Here is a 25085-nt window from a genome sequence, read left to right on the forward strand (position 1 = left end):
TTAAAATCTTTTAAAAATTATTTTAATTTATTTTATTTTACATACCAGCTCCAGTTCCTCCTCCCACCCCTCCTCTTGTCCCCACCTACCCTCATCCCACCCCATCCACTCCTCAGGGGGCAAAACCTCTCTTGGGGAGTCAACAAGGTCTGATATACTAAGTTGAGGCAGGGCCAAGTCTCTCCCCCTCATCCCGTATCAAGGCTAAGCAAGATATCCCACCATAGGGAATGGGCTCCAAAAAGCCAGTTCATGCAACCAGAATAAGTTCTGGACCCACTGATAGGTATCCCCCCCCCCAGATCAACCCATGAAGCTTCCCCAACTGTTAGTCCAACATCAGTGAGTACCCAATAGCTCAGGTCTGCTATCTCTGTGGGTATCCCCATCATGACCTTGACCCCCCTTGCTCATATGATTCCTCTTCCCACTCTTCAACTGAATTCCAGGAGCTCAGCTCAGTGCTTGACTATGGATTACTACATCTGCTTCCACCAGTCACTGGACAATTAGGGTAGTCACTAATTTGATTATAGGGGAAGGCCATTTCAGGCACCCTTTCCACTATTGCCAGAAGTCTTAGCTGGGGTCATTCTTGTAGATTCCCGGGGAATTTCCCTAGCATCAGGTTTCTCCCTAACCTCATATTGGCTCCCTCTATCAAGACATCTCTTTCATTTCTCCCCTCTCTGTCTCTTCCCCAACTCGTCTATCTTGCACCCTCAAGTTTCCATCCTCCATCCTTTCTCTTCTATCCCCTCTCCCAGTTTATTCAGGCTATCTTAACTATCTCCCTTTCCTGGGCCTACCATGTGTGGAGGATACATGCCTAAAGTAGTAATAAGTCTAGTGTTTGCAGTGTGGAGCCCTACCATATTTTCCGCTTTCAACACCCCCCTCCTGGTTGTAGTAGGAGGCTGCCCATTCATTTCCCAACCTTCCAGACCCAAAATAAGCACTCTGAACTACATTAATTGCAATACTTCTTGGCCTGTTATCTCATGCTTCTCACTGGTTAGCTCTTATATCTTAAATTAATCCATTTCTATTCATCTGTGTATCATCACATGGTTGTGGCCTACCAGTAAGGTTCCATCCAGTATCTGGCATCTGTCTCCTGCAGCAGCTACATGGCTTCTCCATGACTCACCTCTTTCTCCTCTATCTCTTCTTGGAATTTCTACCTTATTCTATTCTGCTAAGCCATGAGATGAAACAACTTTATTCATTAACCAATAAAAGCAACACATATACAGAAGGATTTCCAACATCACCTCCCCTTTTCTGTCTAAATAAAAAGGAAGCTTTTAACCTTAACATAGTAAAATTACATATACAAAACAGGTATCAAGCAAGAATTATAGTTACAATATTTATATTTACTTTATTTTTATCATAACTAAGAAAAACTATAATTATAACTATCTTTTCTTCAACTCCATCAAAGACCCCAGAAGGATATAATATTACTTAAGTTAACAGGAAGTGCATTGTAAGCAACTTCCAAAACTCTAGAATTGACAGATACATCTTGCTGCCTGGGCATACACCCAAAGTTTTTCTGTACCATTGGAGCATCCATCTTTAGCCTACAGGCCCAAAGTATCTGGCAGACTTTTCCATGAAGCAGGAAATTTCAAAGATAGTTCTGCCTATATTGGCAGTTTGTCAGTTACTTTATTCTGTGTCCTGCAGAATGTCTGACAGACAGAAGGACTTCCTACATCATCCCGTCTCTATGAACCACATCCCTGGCTCATGCCCCATTACAGGACTAAATGATGGATCCTGGGAATTCTCACTTAGAAAATGACAGATAGGGAGAGGAGAGAGAGAAGGTAGTGAAGACATCTCTCAAAACAACAGAATGAGTTGCAACTTTCCTCCAGGTAGCCAGCAGAGATGAGTGACCCATGCCCTATGTGGAAGTTTCTTTTCTTCTTGGCTTCACAGCTTCACAAATCTAGCAGCCATAAAGTCCACTTATTTTTATAACCGTGCATTAAATTAAATGTGTTATTTTATACAAGCACTTACAGAGCCCACTAAATACCTGTTAACAGCTCCCTTACTCCCTGACATGGTAACAAGACCAGCTCAGAGCCCAGCAGATCTTCACATTGATTTTCTGTTTCTCTAACAGGGATGTTTGGCTTGGCTGGGAAGCATCATTGACTTTTAATTGTCTCTCTGACTCTCCTCTTCCTGGAAGCCTGGGAGGATGGGTCGTAGTTGTGTGGCACATGTAGAGTCATTTGTCTCCTACAAGCACCACTGAAGGAGACTTCTCAAGTGTGATGTCTCCTGGCACCTCTGGGGGGAGGTTCCCTAGCTGAGCAGCAGCTAGTTATGAGACAATATGCAGAGTGAGAGACCATGAAACAGTCAGCCCTTAAAGAGAGGTCTCCATCAAATCTCTCCCTTCAAGGCTCAGGGAACCCTGCAGAAGAAGAGGCAGAAAGAGTGTAAGAGCCAGAGGGAATGGGGGACACTAAGGAAACAAGACCTTCTAAACACAGCATGGCTGATGCACAGATGAGCTCACAGACACTGAGGCAGCAAGCACAGGCCTGCATCAGTCGGCACCAGATGGGGTTCCAGAACTGAAAGGAGACATGGACACATGTTGAAGGGAGCTGCGGGCCTCTTCCCACAGCCCAGCTCCCAGCCGCTTGGCTAGCTTATACCCTGAAATAACAACTCACAAACTGTATTCATTTAAACACTGCCTGGCCCATTTCTATTAATGTGTGTAGCACCGAGGTGCGCTTACCGGGAAGATTCAAGCCTACGTCCATCCTGGGTCAGAGCTTCATTGTGTCTGCTCCAGAGAGCAGAGCTATCGAGTCTGAGCTTACTTCCTCTTCCTCCCAGCATTCTGTTCTGTTTTCTCTGCCTACCTAATTTTCTATCCTATCAGGGCCAAGGCAGTTTATTTAACCAATGACCTTCCTCCATCAGACACATGTCCTCATACCCAGTCCAGAATCTATTTCCTGCTCATAATCACTTGAAAATGAAATAATAGTTTTCTCCAAGGAAGTCTCACTGGGGAAACTGACCATTCCTAAGGTAGGCACTGAGCTTGGTAATAGGTGGTCAACAGAATACAACCCAACAGAACCCTTAGAGATTCTTTGTCTCACATATTATGGCTTCCAGCTTTCCATAAATCAGGCTTTACAGAATGTTTTAGCCTATCTTTTCTCAAGAGACAAACATAGTAGCTAAGAAGAGGTTAATTTAATTTGTGTGTATATGTTAGCACAGCAATTTAAATGAAATTGTGATTATACTTTATATGTCTTATAATCTTGGGTTTCCCCTCATTTAATATGTTGTAGATACTTTTCATTATCTAAAATACTTTTTTTAAAACATAAATTTAAACATACAGTGCATTCAATTAGAAATATATATCAAAATATGTCTCACCCTTTCCATACTTTCTATCCATTTTTAGATATAATAAATATTGATACTCATATGTAGTTGCTGTAATACATATACTTTTTGGATACATGTACATGTTCTTGTACATGTAGGCACATATATGTGTTCCTGTGTGCATGCACATTTGTGCATATGCACGTGGATGCCAAAAGATAACTTCAGTTTTTTGTTAGTTATTCCACTTTGTTTTTTTTTTCTCTTGAGACATGGTTTCTCTTTGACCTAAAACTTGCCCAAGAGACTAGGCTGGACAACCAGGGAAGCCAGGGCTCTGTGGGTCTCCATTTCCCCAGTGCTGAGATTACAAGTGAGTGGCACCATTCTTGACTTTAGAAAAATGGGCTCTAGAGAAATCAAGCATCCATTCATTCTCATGCTGCAAAGTAGGCACTGCTTACTGAGCTATAGAAAATATACTTCAAAAGATAAATTTATATCCCTGCTGCCGTTTCCCCTCCCTCCTCTCCTTCCAGCCCCCATCCCCTAATCCACTCTCTTCTGTTTCTGTTTAGGAAAGGGCAGGTCTCTCATGAGTATCAACAAAACGTGGCATATCAAGTTTCAGTAAGACTAAGCACCTCCCCATGTATTAAGACTATGAATGACAACCCAGTATGAGGACTAGGGTCTCAAAATCCAGTAAAGGAGTCAGAGACAAGCCCTGCTCCCACAGCCGCATATATGCTGAGGGCCTAGGTCAGTCCCATGCAGGCTCCGTGAGCCCTTATGAGCTCAGGTTAGTTGACCCTGTGAGTTTTCTTGTAGTATCTTTGACACCCCCTTGGCTCCTACAATTCTTTCTCTCCCTCTTCTGCAGGATTCCCCGAGTTCTGCCTAATGTTTGACTGTGAGTCTGCGTCTGTTTCCATCAATTGCTGGTTGAAGCCTCTGATGACAACTGGACCAGGCACCAATCTATGTATATAGCAGAATATCATTAGACATCATTACATTAACACTTTTCCCTTCAGTCATGTTTGGTTCTATTCTAGGTCTCTGGGTCATCAACCTGGGTTCTGGTGCTCCAGGAAGTGTCAAGTGTGGGCTGCACTTCTGAAAGTGTCTGGTTCTACATAGAAAGTCAGTGACCACTCCGGAAAAGCTGAGTCAGGTGTGTGGGCTGCATCGAAGAGAGATTTTTATGAGTCCATCGTCTTGCAACCACAGTCAGCCTTCAGACACGTTCTTTCTCACTGGTACCTCATTAGAATCAAGCAGTGTATTTGTCTCTTGGAGCTGCCTCACGGAGGCCACTGCAAAAGAATATTAGCCACTCTTTCTTTTTTCTTTTAGCTGAAAGGGAACCAGCTAACAACATATTAGTAACCCCTTCCTGTCTCTCTCCAAACTAATGAATGAGATGGGACCAACAAAATTGGGACATTCTGAAACATAGTTCTTCTAATTTTGAACCCACTTAAGCTGTATCTAAGATGCTGTGAATCCAAAGCCAAGAATTTGTCTCTTTTCTTTCACAAGTAACTTTCTGAGACATCCATAGGTTAGGCTGTCGTTTGCGTGAAGAGTGTTCTCAGACAGAGATTGGGGATGGATGATTGATGCTGTTAGGAGTTAAGTGGAGCTGGTAGACTTGGGGCAAACTCTTGTATTGACATGTCTTCAAAGTGTTCTTTCTTTTCACTGTTGTTAAAAGCTTTTTGGGTAAAAAGAAGCTAACCATGCCCAGAAGTATTTATGTCCACCTTTGAACATGCTTAGCATTCCCAGGAATGTATCTTCTATCATTCCTTCTTGACCTTAAGCTGAGCACGCTCAGCCAGTGGTGTGCCTCTTAAATCGAGCATGCTGGGGAGTGTTCCCTCCTCCAAAGTGTTTTTCTTTATAAACCTATATGGCTTCCCTAAATAAAATCCCACATCCTTTTGATCAGAGAGGAGGTTGCTTTGGAAATAAATCCCATGCACTTTCTACCTGATGCAGGTAATAAATCACTCTCTTCTTTCTTATATCTTGCCCATTCCTGTTTTGGCTTTGCACTCTCTGAGATGCAAGTCCATTGAGTTCAGGTTACAATATTATTTGACCACAATGCAAATGTGACTTTATGAAGAAATGACAAATGTAGAAGACAAGCCTTCTACTAAGACTCAGATGAACACTTACTAACAAGGCTCCTGAGAGAATTTAGCAAGGTGTCACTTACAAAGCTCTTACAGAGTAATAGGTGGACAGCAAAAAGCACTCCACCTTGAAAAAAACAGATGATTCTGCAACAAAAGCTGTTCTCTATTTGTTTGCATTTTCAACTGAAATTTGGAAGCAGCCACTGTCTCATAGCTACCTGTATACTTTTGTTATAAATAAATCACAGTTTAAAGCAACTTTTAACTAGTATTGACTTAGCAGTTACCTTTCGCAACGGCCTATCAGATGTAGACAATTCAATACACTTGATCCAATACCTACCATTCCTTTCATTTTTCCTCCCTCCTTTGCGTCCTTCTTCTTTCCTTCTTTTTTCCCTCCCTTCCTCCTTCCTTTCTCTTTGGTCAATTTCCTGGAGATTTTGAAGAAGATTATCATTTTCTGACAAATTTGCCATCACTCTAGGACAAATGTTGTGCAGTAAGGAAGCAATCAAGATCTTTATACTTGAACCTCAGCTCAGATGCTATGCCAAACCAGTTCAACATGTCCTAGAAGAGACTCAGAATATTTTTTTAAGGATCTTGGGAGCAAATGAAGGGTAGTTCCAGTCTAAGAAAACTCTTAGATCTTTAAAAGAATGTTTAAATCCATTTGAAAAAGATCGCTTTCTTTTGTCTGTTTACTGTGTCAACATGAAGTATTGCTGAAAAGAAAAGCCTATAATTTACTAGAAGAAACTCTTTCTTTGAATAAATGAACTTATTAAAAGCTCTATAAATGCTTGCTAAATTTGAGCTTTAGTTACCCAGGTTTGCAGATTTTGCTGTTTTTGTAAAATAGACCACTACTTTATGTCAAAGCTACTGTACTTATAAAGTAAAAATATATAGTTAGGAATAATTATACAAGGTAATAATAATTCCAGCACTTGGGTGGCAGAGGCAGGAGGAATGATATTTCATGATCATCCTGGGCTAAAAGGGGAGTTATTGGCCAGCTTGGGCTATACACCGAGACTCTGTCTCAGAAAAAAAAGTCCAAACTAGCCATAAATATTTTTCTATGTTAAAATCTACATCACGAAAGGATTTCCCATGTCTGATAGAATTGAGTTAGATAATATTCCATGCAATCAACTCAAGAGCAGTAGACAGGCTATTCTTGAGTAGGAGACCAAATCATCAGTCTGATTAACAGAAGCTGAACCCATTTCTGCTCAGGGATTTGTGAGTGGATGTGGTTTTCACAGAACTGGGGCCATGACTCCAAGCCTTATTCTCCTTTCTCATTAGAGTTATGTAGTTCTGGGTAAGCTAGACCACTTGTCTAAAGTGTCAATTCTCTACAGAAATTGTACTACAAAAAACAATTAGCTACTTTATAGAGCTTTTGTGAACACCAAGTAAAAGAATCTATTTATGTATATCTGGGGCCTGTTTCTGTGACAAACCCTTCTTTGTTTTCTCCCACAGATTCCCCTCTCTCTCTCTCTCTCTCTCTCTCTCTCTCTCTCTCTCTCTCTCTCTCTCTCCTTTTATTGCCTTTATGCTATTAGACTAGACTGGTGCTTTGTGTGGGGCCTGATAAGATGATGGGCAGGGGAAACTTAAATATGGTTGCTTCTCAGGAGAGGGGACATTGTAAGGTTAGTAGAGACCTGGGCAATGAATAGTGTAGATTAGTCAGGAAGCCATTGAGACCACCCCAATCACAGGCAGGGCATAAAGGGTTAGAATAACTCAAGCAGCTGATCAGACAGAGCAGGACCTTGGGTGCCTAGAGTAATTGCTTGTTGGTAAGTATTTGAGGACCAACCAGAGCTTCTGATGTTATGGCAAAAACACTGGTTTACCATTTTCAAACAGTCCTTATTCTAATGCCTTGACACCAGTCCATAACCCAGGCCCAATGCCTGTATCACTGAAAATTGGTCATACCATGGACAAAGTTCTCTATTTATTGAAATAGGATTCTTTGAACTAAGTAGATGAGTTCCAGAACAATCTTATGATTGAAGTATGAAATGTCCCTTGTTAGACTCATGCATTTGAACACTTGGTCCCTGGTTGGTGATACTGCTTTGGGATGTTGTGGAATCATTGAGAGGCAGAGTCTAGTTGGAGGAAGTGGGCCACTGATGGGCAGGCGTTGAAGTCTACATTCCTATCTTTTCTGGTATGCTGAGATGTGAGCAAGTAGTTGCTCTCTGCTCCCACTGCTACAACACTGTCTCCCAAAAGACCTTTCCTGTTATGATTGATTGTTGCCTCTCAGACAATGAGCCAAAATAAATTCCTTCCACTGTTTGGACACAGTGACCAGTAGCTGATACAAGCAATACTAATATATTTCTATCTCACAACAGGTCTAAGTGCAAAGAATAAGTGACTGTAGAATGCTCAGTCACAAATGTGATAGCTACTTCACATCCCCTTTCTATGGCTCAGAGACCATCATGGGCAAAGGAATGGGAAGATTGTAGGAGCCAGTGGTTGGGGAGGAGCAGAGTGAAATAGTGTCTTTTGGACTTGACAGGACTGATACGCTTATCAACTCACAGCAGTTGTGGCTATGTGCCGTAGAGCTCTACAAGATAGAGCCAGCCAAAATTCTAGCATGGAGTCAGAAGGTGTTCATGAACCCCTAACTTTGACTAAAGAGTGGACAGTTAACTTCTGTGAGAGGAAGGTCAGTTTTCTTTTTTTTATTTTATAACTTTTTTAAAAATTTATTTATTTATTAAAGATTTCTGTCTCTTCCCCATCGCTGCCTCCCCTTTCTCTCCCCCTCCCCCAATCAAGTCCCCCTCCCTCGTCAGCCCAAAGAGCAATCAGGGTTCCCTGCCCTGTGGGAAGTCCAAGGACCACCCACCTCCATCCAGGTCTAGTAAGGTGAGCATCCACGAAACTGCCTAGGCTCCCACGAAACCAATAGGTACAGTAGGATCAAAAACCCATTGCCATTGTTCTTGCGGTCTCAGTAGTCCTCATTGTCCACTATGTTCAGTGAGACCTGTTTTAACCCAGGCTTTTTCAGACCCAGGTCAGCTGGCCTTGGTGAGTTCCCGATATAACATCCCCATTGTCTCAGTGTATGGGTGCACCCCTCGTGGTCCTGAGTTCCTTGCTTGTGCTCTCTGTCCTTCTGCTCCTGATTTGGACCTTGAGATTTCAGTTCGGTGCTCCATTTTAAAGATGTGACTCCCAGTAGGTTGACCGTGCTTCAGTGGTTGATCCTATACCCTGATAACATAAACTGGAGTTTATGGATTATTAAATAAAAAACAAAAAGGTCAAGAAACTGGATTGTAAGGAGGTGGTAGTAGATCTAGGAGGAGTAAAGGAAAGAATTTGGGTAAATATGTGATGTGGGAGTGATTTTTTATTAATAAAGAAACTGCCTAGGCCCATTTGATAGGCCAACCCTTAGGTAGGCGGAGAAAACAGAACAGAATGCTGGGAGAAAGAATCTGAGTCGAGGAGTCGCCATGATTCTCCCACTCCAGACAGACGCAGGTTAAGATCTTCTCTGGTAAGCCACCTCGTGGGCTACACAGATTATTAGAAATGGGTTAGATTAATATGTAAGAGCTAGCCAATAAGAGGCTACAGATAACGGGCCAGGCAGTGTTTAAAAGAATACAGTTTCCGTGTAATTATTTCAGGCATAAGCTAGCCATGCGGGCGGCCAGGTACCAGGGACGCAGCCCCGCTGCTCCTATCACTACAAATATGGATATACATATAGTGCATAAAATTCTCAAAGAATTGATTTATGTTTAAAAGGCATATTTCTATTTCTTCATTCTTATGTGTGGCCCCAAATTCACACTTGGATGTTGTGTGACTTAATATGCACTCAGCTAGTGCTAGTTATTCCCCTTTAATTAAAATAGCTAAAATTACATCTGAAATTAGTAGAGTTATTGCTATATGCTTATGAACTCTCTTCCTTTTTTATTGTCCTATGAGATGGCTCCCCTTATCATCCCTGCCTTGCAAAGTAGGAACCTGGGGGACAGAAAGTTTTGTCCTACACAGTGAAGCCCAGTTTCCGCAGGCTGATGCCTCTAAAGTCAGTGTCCATCGCTTTTCTGAGTGGCATTTCAACTTTATCCTTGAAGTGCTTTTTGGATGAGCACTGAACAAATTTATCTTTTTTTTTTGTTTTGCTCAAAATTCACCCAAACTTCAATTAAAGCTGATCTTCCAATTATGTAATCAATTCTGCCAAAACATACAGAAATGCTTAGTTATATTCAGTAAATGTTGGAAATAAGTTCAGTTAAATAGGATAAAAAAATTCAGTCCAGTAACAGTGAGTCACATTGAAATTTCTATTCAATTCATCCATGAAATAGTAACTTCAGATACTCACCATGTGCATGATTTTGTCCTTGGGCACATTTGTTGTTGTCTGTAGGCAGTTTTGACTATCATGACTATGGGGTGAGGGATGGTACTGTCTTCATGTGGGAGGAAGCAGGGATGCCATTGACATGCTATAGTGCTGAAGAGGATACTATAAATCAAGAATGATCTGGGCCTATGGTGTTGGAAGTCCTTCTGTATATGCATTCCTTTTATTGGTTAATGAATAAAGAAGTCACTTGGACCTATGGCAGGGCAGAATAGAGCAAGGCAGGAATTCCAAGCAGAGATAGAGAAGAAAAAAAAGGTGGAGTCAGGGAGATTCCACGTAGCTGCCTAAGGAGACAGATACCCTGGAACCTTACTGATAAACCACAAGCCTCACAATAAAATATAAAACAATAGGAATTTGTTAAGTTAAGACGTAAGAGTTAGTTAATAAGAAACCTAAGCTATTGGCCAAGCAGTGTTGTAATTGTATAGTTTCTGTGTAATTATTTCAGGACTGAGCAGTCAGGAAATGAATGAGCAATCTCCATTTACAGGTCTAGATGACAGTATGGCAAAATTGTAGGGACCTTGGAACTATAAAGGGCATAGCTCTTGTGGTTTGATTTTTTTTCTAGAGAAAAAACCTCACAGGTAACAATCTACTAGTTCTCTTCTACAGACTGAGGATTATCTTTGTAGACATGAAGGGCAGTCATTCACCAACAACTTGTCTCAGCCTCATGTTGGACAAGCTTCTTCCATTAGGTCTTTCTGAACTCTCACAGGGTCTTGCCAGTTCATGTTTATTTTAAGACCATCAGTAGTTACATTGGTATCTTTGTCTAGCATGCACAAAGTCCTGGGTTCAGTCTTCAGCACTGCCTAAACTAAGCATTGAGATTGATTTTATCTCTCACACAAGTACATTGAATTGTAGGAAAACCAAATCAAAGATGACCTTTTTTTTTTTTTTTTTTTTTTTTTTTTAGAGGACACAGTCTTACCTGATAGAGTGGGTCAACAGTGGTGTAATAATCTCAGAAGGCCTGTCTGGGGGATCTGCATAAATTATGAGTGGTGTTGAGGTGTTTGTTGGCTCTGTGGTTTTTTTTTTAATGCTTCATTATGTCTCTAAGCACTTCTTATTACATAACTGGATGAATTATATTGTCCAAGGTTATTGCTCAGATTACCTGCTGGGAATGGTGGTTTTCCTCTTTCATCACACGAATCTAAGTGTTAACTAAATGTGTGTTAGCACTTCACGTTACATCGGAGGGTTCATTAGCTCTTACATCTCTGGCTATGTGCTTTGAGAATCTTTAGATTAAAGATGAATCAAAGTGATTCAGTTCTGTAAGGTTTGCACTAGAGACCAGGGTCTCTCTGGACCTCATCCAAGTGTAAAATGTAGCACAAATTGCCTTTAAAAATTAATAATTCACCAAATCTATGTGCTAAACCCAGTCTGGCTTGAGAAGATAAGTAAAATAAATATTGTAGAGTCAATTTTTAATAATCTGTGGCATGAAACTTAAGCACAAGAGAAAACATTTAGCAATTAGGCAGCTGCATTCAGCACATGATTAAATGTGAATAATAATATTTAAAGGCCCCATACCTTACCAGCTAGCAGGAAAGATCATTTAAAGTTCTAATCTGGAACAGAGCAGAGCTCATACCATTTCTTTGTTTAATGAGCTCCTGTCTTGTGATTTTCATGTTTGAGCAGTTACTTTCATAAGAATTTCTACATCTATAGTTATGTGTAAGGCTGACAAAAAGTAGCCCCAGACAGATACTTGATGGGGTGATTTCCAGGATAGCGAGTCACTGAAAAATAATATAATTAGATCCTTCCCTTGCCTAGGCTGGTAAACAGTGGTTGGGTATATTTATCTAACTATTGAGGCAGTGTATTTACATCTGAGAGGATTTTATTATAAGAGGTTTATAAAATTGACAGTGAGAGTTGATCGCCTTATCTGTATACCCCATGGAAGCTGGCCTCTGGGCTACAGCTTTTTACAATGAGGAACACAGTCCCTGATGGGGGAATGGCAGGTTCTCATCTTCCAGAAAAGAGGAATCAAAATTAAAGGCATTGCAAATGAGATAGCTTGACTGAAAAATAGATAGTCAAAGCACAGCATTCTCTGAGCTTGCAGTCAGAAACATATGCTCTGCCTAGGCTACAGACACTGGAAATATAGAGGAAGAGGAGCAGGCATGAAATGTAACTATGGAGAATCCTGTCAATTAACACCTGCCTAGAACCAACAACAAATTATGACATATCTTAAAAGACATAGTATGAGTCACCAACTCCTACTGCTTTGCTAAAACTGCCTTTTAAATAGTTATGCTTATACCCTCAGATTAGTGCTGCATTCTCTCTATCAGAGAAGCTTCTTAGGACTGCAGGTGGCAGTTAGCATAGAATCTCATAATTGGTCAGAATGCCAAGAATAATGATGGTGATGTGTTTGCCCCTAAATAGGAGATAGATATCACCCCTCTAAGACTTAAGGAACATTGAGAAAGGAGAAAGAATGTAAGGCTAAGAAGTATGACAAAAATATATGTTTTGGACATGACATAGACTCATGAACCCATGGCAGCTGTGCCTCCCTGTACACAATTGGATCTATCCTCCATTCCATTCCAGGGTGAAAGAAGGACTCATGAAGTTCATACCTTGCTGAGGGACTATTGGCAAGCAATGGTTTCTGGGGGATAGGATGCTATTTTCTTCAGTGGTGTGGCTACTGAAAAACTGTTTATGCTCTTTCTAGTAAATAAAGACATCTATGCTCATCTATCAACCCTTGTGAAACTCAGTGGAACACACACACACACACACACACAGACATAGCATGAAAGGAGGAAGGACCTTGTTGAGGGAGATAACGGTTTTAGCAGAAAAGGGAAGGGCGCTGAAAGGGAAATGGGGATGAAGAAGGCATGTGTGTGAGCCCTTTCTGCTCCTTCAGCTAATAGCCTTTAAGATACCAGCCTACTTAGGAATGGTTTTTTTATACTATAAATGCAGCTGTAAAACCTGCACTCTCTTTCTTGCTTCCAGCTCTCAGTTCTGGCTGCTAGACTCTGTTTTCTGTTCCCCATTTCTGCAGAAGATTGTGATCTAGGACAGTGATCTGTAAGTCTCCCCTAAATAAGTAACCCATTATTGTGCATAATTCTGAACTAGTGTAGCCTCTTATAGTTATTGATTTAAAAGATTGTTTCTTCACTATACCTTTACAAGAAAAGGATCAAGAAAAATTTGTTTTCACAGTGTCCACTTATAATAAGTCTTAGCCTACTAGGAGATACCAGTGGACTATCCTCCCACAAGGAACTCTCAATAGCCCCACGCTGTGCCAATACTTTGTAAATAACATGCAAGCAATTTCCTAAGTCTATAATTTACCATGGATGACGTTTTGTTATCTAACTCAAATGCCGATACTTTAGAAAGAATGTTTGAAGAAGTAAAAAAAAAAATTGCTTAAATGGAGATTATAAATTGCTCCTGAAAAATACAAACAGGAGATTCTGTGAATTACCTAGGTTACAAAATAGGTTTACAAAAAAATAGAACACAAAAATCACAAATTAGGAGAGTCTGATTGTGGACTCTTCATGACTTTCAAAGATAGGAGATATTTTCAGTCTATGACTGGCTGTTGGAATAACACCTGGCCTAATAGTTTATTTAAGCAAAACCTTAGATGATGACATACACTTAAATAGTCCAAGAGAATTAACAGCTGAAGCAGAAAAAGAATTGATGGTCATTGAAGAGAAATTAAAGGAGGCACGTGTAGATACAGTGAATCCAAATTTCAATTGTATTCTAGTCATATTGCCTTCCAGAATTTCCCCTACAGGAATTTTAATGCAGAGGAAAGATATCATCTTAGAATGGATCTTTTTACCAGATAAACCAAGTAAAAAATTAAAAACTTATGTGAAAAATGTCTCTGAATTCATTATAAAAAGAAAATTGAGGTTTTGTCAACTAGCAGGTATAGACTGAGCAGAGATTATAGTTCCTTTTATGCCTGATGAAATTAAAAAATTTATGTGAAGACAATGAACCTTGGCAAAGAGCTTGTGTTAAGTTTTTGGGTGAAATTAATAGCAATTATCTCAAATTGATAGAATTAACCTTATAAAGAGAACTACTTGGATTCTTCCCCAAATTGTAATTGATGCACCAATAACTGGAGCCCAAACATTTTACACAGATGCAAATAAATCAGGAAAGACAGGTTACAAATCAGAAGACTTAAGTACAGTGGATAAAAGCTCTTATAATTCTGTCCAAAAGTCAGAATTATAATCTATTTTAATGGTACTAAGGGATTTTAAAGAACCTTTCAATATACTTACTGATTCTCAATATGCAAAAAGAGTTGTCTTGCATATTGAAATTACTGAATTTATATCAGATGATATAGAATTGACTTCATTATTCATGCAGGTTCAAGATATAATCAGGAATAGGATTTGTCCCATATCCATAACACAATCTGATCCCATTTGAGCCTTCCAGGTCCTCTAGCTAAAGATAATGCGCCTAAGGCCTCAGAATTTCATAAGAAACATCATGTCAATAGCAAAGGTTTAAAGAAAGCATTTTCTATTACATGGCAACAAGCTAAAGAGATGTCCTACTTGCTCTTTCTATAACCAAATACTACTACCAGCAGGGAATGACCCAAAGGATATTCAAATGAATGAGATCTGGCAGATGGATATGCTATACTTTACAGAATTTGGAAAATTAAAATATGTACATCACACCATTGACACTTACTCAGATTTTCAATGGGTAACTGCCTTGAGCTCAGAAAATCCTGATTCAGTAATCATGCATTTATTAGAAGTTAAGGTCATCATGGGTATATCTGCACAAATAAATACAGACAATGGTCCAGCATATGTGTCTAAGAAAATGAAACAGTTTTTTGCTTATTATAATATAAAGCATATTGCAGGGATACCAAATAATCCTACAGGTCAGATAGTTATAGAAACCTAACTATAAAGGATATGATAAACAAACAGAAAGGGATGGAAAATACCCCCAGAAATAGATTGCATAGTGCTTTATTAACCTTGGATTTTCTTAATGCTAATGAGAAAGAAACAATAGCAGCAGAGAGACATTGGATAATAGAAAAAAAACTTCTGAATTAAATCAGCCAGTATATTTCAAGAATGTGCTGACCTCACAATAGTAACCAGGAGATGTATTATGATGGGGAAGGGGTTTTGCTCTTGTTTCCACAGGAGAAAAAAAGTTATGGATCAAATCAAAATTAATAAAAATTTGGTTTGAAAAAGAGAAACATCTTGAGAAAGAGAAGTGATGGCTCATCCACAAAGGTGGCAATCATATAGGTGGTAAGAAAACCTCATAAAGGTTGGGCAGGGTTCTGTTCTTGTCTTTTCAGGTAAATATTCATCCTCAAAGAGTGGAGAGATCTTGAACATCTAGATGCCAAAAGATAAAAAGATAGCTATCCAGAAAGAATCAAGAAGCAAAGAGATATTTGCCTTATGATGCATATTACCTACATGGTAAAATTTGATTTTTTAAACATGTATACCTCTATACTTAAAAAATAAGAGCTGGATTTGGAGTTGGACAATGGCTATCCTTTTCTAAATCCAAGCATGTTGTTCAAAGAAAAATTTATGATTTCTGTCTCCTGTCATGAGCAATCTGGTATGGCACAGAAAGAAGATAGATTTTAAGGAAATATTTTACTTTTCTCCATGCCCATTTTGTTTATATTTTATCTTTCATTGAATGTATAGCTATATGAATAATGCTTAAGTTTCCACAATAAACAGTAGATTTTCTTGCAGTAATGTTTGAAGCTTCCAGGAAGAAAATGGGGCCCCACAATAACAACTCCCCCTGGTTGATATGATGTCATGATGCTGATAGCACTACTAAGAGACCGGTTTTTGGGTACCAGCTTCAGAAATGGTGTACCTTCTTACAACGTTCTGAACAGAACTCCAAATAAAAACTTCAAAACAAACAAACAAACAAACTCTATCGACTACTCAGAGACCATTTGTAATTAAACAAAACAGCAATCTTGAAACTTAACCATCATTTTACTTTTACAGGATCCCATAGAAAAAAAATCACCTCCATGACAGCAGGAAGCAATTTTAGAAAGCCGTGTCTTTTCTCCCAACAAAGTTTGCCCTTCTGGTTAGAAATACCATTTAGTTATATTATTACTCACATAGGGTTGGGAGTTGGGGTGGAATTATGTAGGCTTAGAAATGTCAAAAAAAGAAGATTGAATGGGATAATAGGTAAATTAGTGTGAATAATAATAGTGAGTAATAGAGTAAGTACTTGTGAGCTATTATTTATGGACAATTTACACTGGTATGGGTTCTTTTTTTTTTTTTTGGTATGGGTTCTTGTATATTGATACAAGTTCAAATTATATTTGTTATTTCTGTTTACAATATTTGAAAAGTTATTTTGTCATATTGTATGCATGCATATTTCTACCTCTGTTTAAGACATTTTGTATATTGATACAATTTTAGGATACATTTATCATATTACATTATATATTTCTAACTCTGATTAACATATTTATACTTCTTTACATTTTGATATCATTGTCCTCCTTTACTGCACAGTTATTTAAAGATTGTTTAATATTCTTATATGAAGTCTTAATCTTTAAGTTATATAGGTATTAAGTATTATAGGCCAATAGTCGTTCATGTTTGTTATACTTTTAGTCAGACTAATTAGGTTCTTTAGATACCTAGAGATTGTATTTTGCATAGATAGATAGGTAACCTTCAACCACTTTCGAGATCTGTAGAACATGGCATTTAAATCACTTAGGATTCTGTTGACATGAGACACAATTGCTCCTGGCAGCACCAATCTATTCCTGAAAGAGTGTTGAACACCAAAAATACTCCACTTGGAGTTTGTCTTCTTCTTGACGAAACTGGAATTTGAGCAAGAAACTGCCCATGTCTCGTCCACTGACAAAGTGCATGATGTCCATACTGGAGAAGCAGGATACAAGAGAAAAGACTGTCAAATCTTGCCAGGATAGGTAAGACAGTTTTGAAAAATTTCCTGCCTCTGAAAATAGTCTGTCAGTACTCTAGGCCTTAGCCAAAGTTGGTTACTTCAACATTGCAAATGAGACTTTGGGTGATTACTCAGGCAGCCAGTTGTCTCTGTCATCTTCTGCACATTTTGGAAGCTTCTTGATTGCACTTCTTGACTACTCAAGTAATATTATCTCCCTTCTCAGGCCTTCAATGGGGTTGAAGATTAGATAGTTGTAGTTACCGTCCTCTTATGATCTAGCAAAGCTATTTCCAATATAAGACTTAGACTCCTTAGAATAGAATGTTTATTAAAACATTTAGCATATGTTCCTTGCTTAATATTGTTTTTGCTGGTTGTAATTCTAATTTTATACTTGATATCTGTTCCTAGTGTATATAGTTTTGTATTGGGGTTAGAACTCTCTTATTTAAACAAAGGGGGGAAGAAGTACTGTGGGATACAAGCCATTGCCTATCTGTAGATCTAGATGAAATACTTAAGGAGTTCCTAAATTGAAATTGGAAGAATAAAATACTAACCCCCAAACAAATTGTACTTCCCTGAGATTTTTTTTAAACAAAAACAAACAGAAAAGGTGGAAAAAGCACCCTGTAATATTGTACTGCAATAGTAGAGTTTTGGACTTAAAACACAGAATCTGAAAGCAGGCAAGGGATTTCCATACTCAAAAAACTCAATTATGGATTGTTGACTTCTACCAAAGAAATCCCCAAACTTGTCCAGGGAAGTAAAGACTCAGCCTTTGACTTATATGAATTTACAATCCAAAGTTTACAGAAAGAGTAGAATGAGGATTCAAAGTATATCAAAAGAATGATCAAAAACATGTGGACTGAGGTCAAGTCCAGATATGTTTATCAGTGTTGTCCTTTCTTAAAATATCCTAAAAAACATACACAGGTTTCCAATGCTTTGGTCCTGTAAGTTTATTGATAAGAACAGCTGTCCTAGAGTTGAATGAGAAGAGAATCTAATGTTCATTCTCTCAAGGCAGATCACAGCAAATGGTTCTGGAGACAGTAGCATCAGCCTAAGGCTCTCAAGTTCTGGGCCCATCTGGGCATTTTAGTGGGGCAGCATCATGCTATGTATCGATGAGGACAGTATTTGCTCACTGAGTTGAGTCCTCAGTAAGATACTAAACTTACCCCTGGTGGTAGCCAGGTATTTCCTGGTACTACCTTCTAGTCTCCATGAGCCCTACCTCTATCACCTAGGAGACATTAACTTGTAAACAGCATCTATATACACCTGGACTCAAAGATGACACTGTCCACCAGCTATTTGGTGAAGACTGATGCGATAGTTTGGATGTCCTCTTCAAAAATCATGTTCAGATTTGACATTGTAAAAGTATTAAAAGATAGGACTTTTAAAAGGAGATGGCCATTGGGACACTTCTTTCATGAATATACTAAAAAGTGACTGGGTTCATTACCAAAAGAGTGGGAGAGTGGATTCCTGTCAAAAAGAATGAACTTGAACTGGTTTCTCATCTCCTGAATATTTGCTTGCACTTTTGTCCTCTTCTTATTGTCCTAGTTTTCTACCTATTGCTGTGACAAAACATTTCGATCAAAAGCAACTTAAGGGAGCCAAGGGTTTCTTCATCCAACAGTTTCAAATCATATCCCATCATTGAGAGTAGTCAGGGAGAGAACCTAAGCTGCAGCTTTATGAAGAAATTGTGGAAGAATGTTGCTGGCTGGCTCACTTACAGACTCATGTTAGCTAAGTTTCTTCTACAGCCTAGGACCACCTGCCCAAAAATTTATGCTGTCCATAGTTGGCCGAGTTTTCTTGTGTTAATCAAGACAAAACCGAGCAGACATGCACAAAGGCAGGTCTGATCTAGCTAATCATCTAATTGAGATTCCCTTCTCAAGTGATTCTAGACTGTGTCAAGTTGACAATTAATGCTAACTAGTATAATTACCTAGCAAGAAGTCTTTTTATCATATGTAGCCCCTTGATATTTGACTTCCCAGATTGCAGAACAGAGAACTAATTAATGCTTTCATTCATAATTTACCAGCCTGTAGTTGTGATGGTTAATATGGCCAATTTAACAGCATCTAGAGTCACCTAGGAGATGAGGTTCTGGGCATTCCTGTGAAAGGTTATTTACATTCACTCAACTGAAGTAGGAAGATCTACCTTTACTGTGAGGGACATCATTCTATGAGATAGAGTCCTGGACAGATTGGAGAAAACTAGCTGAGCACAAGTATTAGTTGCTTCATCCTTTCCTACTGATGATGCAATGTGACCACTTAGTTCAAGCTCTTGTCACCATTGGCATGACTTCTTCATTATAGTGGGCTGTATGGTTGAACTCTGAAACAAAATAGACTCTTCTTTTCTTGAGTTGCATTTGTTGGGGCATTTTGTCACAGGAGCAACACAGGCAATTACTACAGTGGTATTCTGTTGTATGAGCAGAAATTAGACTGTAATAGCTCTCTAGGAGCTCCAAAAATTATGCTATCTGTGACAATACTTTGTTAACATGAGCCAAAAAACAGGCTATACCATCACTCAAACTAGAAGGGATCTCCAGTGTTCAGCACTCAGGTTTGGATGTATATGAAGGTCATAATTTTTCAAACTACAGGTTCCTTAATGTGTCAGAACATGACTCCATCCTCCACATTAATTTGTGTTGTCATTTAATATAAATTATGAAACATAAAATGTCTCAGACAAGAACTGCTCAAATAACCTGTCTGAACACCTATAGGGGGCTGTCACAGGCTTTCAGAACCTGCCCCAGCAGTCGGGGAACACTAGCTCATGAAACTGGTCTGGATTCTTCAGCTCCACTTGGAGTTGTTTTTCTATCCCATGTTTGTACATCTGTCTCTGACAGCTGTGCTTTCCCTGAGCCCACACTAACCTCTGTCTGTACTTTACCTTTTCTCCTCCAACCCACTGCACAGATGGAACTGAGTCTTCCTACGGATGACTCCTTGACATGAGGGCAGCATTAATGGTTCATCTTTTGATATCTATAACTGTAAGCCTGCTAGATGAATGATAAGCTGAGATCACTACAGAACTTTGTGATAGGTGGAATGAATACCCTTTTCGTACTTTACAGATTTAGATTTTTATCAATTGTATGATTTTTTGGAGCCAAAATCAAAAAAGAGGATATTAGGATACCCCCAGTTCTTCTCAAAACCCTCATAGTCTCCCCCATTGTGACAGATTTTCATCTGGCTCTAGATGAACTTTCAAAATGGACCCCTTCCTGTTGTCTCCTCAACTCTCCCTAAAGTTAGTCTCAGGTATCTGCTGGTTTCCAGATTCATACCATCAGATGGCCATCAGACCATCTCCCACCATCTGGGAACTGCTGTTCCTCCTTCCCCTTTAGTCCCATTTGGCTCTGGTGTGCTCTGTAGGATTCTATAACTCCATGGAATCTCTCTGTCCTCCTCATTTCTAAGCCCCTCATTACTGATCCCATAGCCAACCTCACTGCATGCTGCTTGCACCAGTGGGCCCCTGCACACGTGTTCTCTGCTTGCTAAGATTCTCAAAGGAAACTTCTTTTCTTTATTCCTAGTTCTTAGTGAAGTTGTGTGAATACAAGATTTTCAAGGCCTTTATTGGTTGATATGAACTAAACTAAGCAACACAGGCAAATGATATTTTTTCATGTGGCTTTAGATGTTGTAGGAGTCTAGGACTTTTCATCTAACTAATTACTTCTTAGTCTAATGGACACCCCATGTGTCTATCCCAAGCAAGAATAAAGGCATAGCCCAATCATTCTATCCTCTATGTGTAGAGCCACATTTCTAGATTGCAAAGGCAGTAGAATGCTTCCTGGCCTCTCCCTACTTGTGGTAAAGATTTGGGTTTCAACAGAGCGTTTACAGATTGCTTTCATATTCCACTGAAGAGTTCTAGTGTGTCGTGTGTCATTTCCTGGATTCCGTCCTAGGAAAGCTTTAGAGACGGCAATGAGGCCAGTCTTTCAGTGTGCTCATTAAATGCATGTGTAGATTTGGCGTTTTGTCATGACAGTGCATTAGAAGACGGGAGAGAAAAAAGACAGACACAGAGAGATAAATAAAAAATAAAAGGCACAGATGGGGCATGGACAGTTTCTCATTGCCTGTTCCATATGATAGCACTCAACACATCTGGTCTGCTGTGAAAAGCATCTTTGCACTAATTTGTTTGTCAGTATCCATTGAGAGGACGATCTGTCATCCTGTCGTATTTTGGCTGCCCCGAGATATTTGAAGACAGGTCTAGCCACAAATTGGAACTGTGGCCACCTGGGAATGAGTGGAGGAGACCACCAGCTGTTCGAAGAAGTATCAACTCTAATTCTTTCTAGCTGAAATTTTACCATAAGCTCTCAAAAAAAAAAAATTGGCGGCTGTGTGAAAAATGCTAATCACAGTAATAGGGCAGTAAATTTATTCCTTTTAATGCCCTGATGTGTATATATACACACCACACACACACACACACACACACACACACACACACACACACTCACACAGAATCACTTTATTAATGAAGGGAAACAACAGAATCCCGTGGTCAGAATTCAAAGAAAATGGAATCTTCCTTGCCCTTTCATATTTTCAGTTTTTCTAAGGGGACATCACATCTTGGGTTGCAGGAAGAAGAATTGAGATTTCATTGTCTGCTTCATTTGATTTCCTGAAGGACTGCTCTAGTCATGGCTCTTCAACTTTATACACCACCTGCTTCTGAGAACACATTATGTTTGATGGAATCCATTTATTTAGGTTTTTGTATCCTTGAATAGATTTTAATCTTCTCATAGAATGGAGATACAAGTTTTTGTCCTAGAACGCAATTATAAATGCCTAACAAATGCTATTTGTATTGAGTTTAAGGCTATATTTTTTGAACAATACATGAAGTGTCTAATTTCTGAGACTGAATGTGCTGCCAGCCGATGTTCCAAAGATTCCTTTGCATATCTTATCTGTTCATCACGTGGCTGTAGAGCTTCCAGAGTGTAGAAAGCTCTGTGTTCTGCTTTCTTAGATCTCTCAGGGAAACATCAGGATCTCATCTATAAATGCAGACATTTGCTAGAGTCATTCTGAACTCTCAGATGTTGCCTCCCAATAAAATCTAACTTTGAGCTGAGCGGTGATGGCACATGTTAAATCTCCGCACTCAGGAGGCAGAGGAAGGTGGTCTAAGAGCAAGTTCTAGTACAGCAAAGTCTAAACATAGAAACCCGACAAAACAACAACAAACAAACAAAAATAAAAACCCAAACCAAATCACAAACACACCAAATAGAAAGAAAAAACCCAAACCAATAAACCAATCCCTGCAAAAGCAAGCACAAATCCAAACAAAAAAGCCACAAAACCTATCTTTGCTTTCCAGCTTTCTCTGATTTCTTCTCCCTGTCAGGATGTTAGTTTGTAGCCTGAATTTATTGAGGTGGGTTAATTTTGATCATCCTGAAGACCTCATGGGTATTAACATACATGCTGGAATAAATGAGCAAGTATCAACCCTTGGTAAAAGCTACTGCCTTCCAACTATAACTCAGACATTAGAGAATGTGCAAATATGGATGGGAGAGAGAGTGGCTCAATATGGGGTTCATTGGTGTGGGTTAATTCCACAGAGAAGCAGTTCTTAAAATTTTGGGGCATGCTCTAGTTTCTTCCTCTCTTCGGGTCATTTGGAACAGGTGTAGGTTTGTTAGAAGGATATATTTATGTTTTGTATTTGATCGGACATGACGAAACAAACCAGTATGGAGAATGGACTTAAGAGCTGACATGGAAAAGGGACTTCGGATTTAAGAAAAAAAAAAAAAAAAGCTACTTTGGACTTTCTGGCTAGTACCAGGAAACGGGATGACACAGTGAACACGTCACTACCACAGGACAACGTAGTGGCATTTCATTTGTAATTTAATAAACAAAACTTTCCCGAGGACTAGAAAAGTAGAAGAGCCACACTGGCCAGTCATCTAGACCAAGCAGCAATAATACACACCTTTAATCCCAGTAGTCACACTAGCTTGCCATAGAAACCAGGCAGTAGTGGTACACACCTTTAATCCCAGAACTAGAGAAGAATGTAAGACGGGAAGAGACAGCTCTTAGATTCCTGGTGGCAGTATCGCCATTTCAGACTGAGGTAAGAGCCAGTGGCTGGCTGCTTCACTTTTCTGGTCCTCGGGTTGAACCCCAGTTCCTGTCTCTGAGTTTTTGTTAATCGTGCTTCAGGACAACACAGCTACAATGTGCTTGTATCATTGAGCGGGGCTGCTTGGTTCTTTGAAATCATACGGTTCTGTCACCTTTGTAACCGAAAAAGAAAGCAAGGGACAAACTCTGGAAAGAAAGGCGTGCACGATCAGTTGTGCATTCCCAGAGGTGATGCACAGAGATTACTATGCTGAATGAAGAACACAGTGTAGGCAGAGATCCGTGGATGTATGCCTTCGTCCGTCTGCTGAGATGTTTCCCTTTGCCTAGGCCATGGGCTGCAATGGTGAACAGGCATGTGTTCTGCATCAAGGGGAATGGGCACTACCTCACAGGTTCACCTTGAAGGTGGTTACAGTGAGGAAAATGGAGGGCGGCAGAATTCGAGCAGAATTAGGAGGGAGTATCTGCTATTTTAAGTTATTTATCTCTAAGATTGGGACTTAAAGTTAAGATAGACCCACAAGACAGCTGATTTTTGATAAAGATGAATAAGGGTTAGCTTTAAAACAACAACAATGCTGGGGTCTTAGTTATAACACCAGGAGCATAGTCCATAGAATCATAAATCGGGCCTTAAAAACATTAAGACCTTTTGTCCTGCAGAATATTCTAAGAGGGTACAACGATGACCAGGAGAACATATTTGCAAACTGACTCTCTGACAAAGGACTGGCATTTAAAATATTTAAAGAATTCTCAAAACTTGGCTGCTATAGGCAGTCTAATTAGAAACTGGAAAAGATGAAGTGGATGTTGGAGTGGGCCAACTCACAACATTGGTCCAGGGCCTGGGTGTCAGCTGGGCCTGGCAGCTTTCCTCCATTGCCAGCCCCCTTTGCCCCTGACATGTTCCAGCACTGCCCCCGCCAGCCATCCGATGCAGCCTGTTCTGCTCTCAGGTCCCTAGTGGGGCTCACCCACACTCACACCACCAGGGCCAGCTCCACTGCCCCATACAGCAAAGTGCAGGGCCCCCTCTCACAACTGCTCTAGGGGACGTACAGGGGCTCGGATGGTCAATTCTTCTGCTCTCATACCCCCAGGACTGACTCGCTTGTGCCCCTGACAGCTACATTAGTTCTAGTGTGGTGCCCTGGGCCGGTTGTAGGGTCTGCTCCCAGTGTGCTTCAGCTGGTGAGAGGCAGGGCTAGTTCTCCCACTCTCGTGATCCAGGGCTCTCACCTGCCACAAGTAGCAAGGGGCTGTAGGGGGCATCTTTCCCTCACCCATGCCACCACGTGGCAAACGAGGAGAGGGAGAGGTCAGCTCTCCTACTCTGACGCCTTCAGAGTCCGCTCTCCTACTGCACCGCCAAGCTCTAGTGCATTGCCCAGGCTGGACACAGGGCCTGCTCTGTGCGCTGCAGCTGATTCACTCTATCTGTGAAGTGTTAGAACCTGAGAAGGGGATGAACCTACGGATCCAAAACTTCAGGATCTTCACAACAATGGAGGGCAACAATGGGAAGTCCCGGGGTAGCCCTACTGAGAGCCCATTGTTGATAGTGTGACACAGGACAGAGGCCTGAACCAGATGGAAGACTCAGGCAATGAACACTTACAAATGAAGACGAAAGGACTAAAGGATGGAATGTGTGAGACTCCCGGGACTGCAGCACAGCTGCACAGCTTCCGAAACCATACATGAGATGCCTTTTCCTGCCGCCTTTCTTCATTCCTGTTTTGCTTTGCTAGTTTGTTTGTTTTGGGTTTTCGGATTTCCTTTTAAATTTTGTTTTGCTTTGAAAGGGAGGTTGCAAGGGCAGAGGGTGGGTGCAGTGGG

At 40.1% G+C, this 25085-nt stretch overlaps 1 protein-coding gene across 1 annotated transcript in view; it reads right to left on the reverse strand.

The window, feature by feature from the left end:
- Adarb2 (adenosine deaminase RNA specific B2 (inactive)) overlaps positions 1 to 25085 on the reverse strand; it is a 541704-nt gene that overhangs the window by 210915 nt on the left and 305704 nt on the right. The gene's annotated exons all lie outside the window — the stretch shown is intronic.

The sequence above is a fragment of the Alexandromys fortis genome, unplaced genomic scaffold (genome assembly GCF_014885135.2).
Source record: "Alexandromys fortis isolate MF-2015 unplaced genomic scaffold, M_Fortis_MF-2015_v1.1 scaffold_5, whole genome shotgun sequence".
NCBI classification, from domain to species: domain Eukaryota; kingdom Metazoa; phylum Chordata; class Mammalia; order Rodentia; family Cricetidae; genus Alexandromys; species Alexandromys fortis.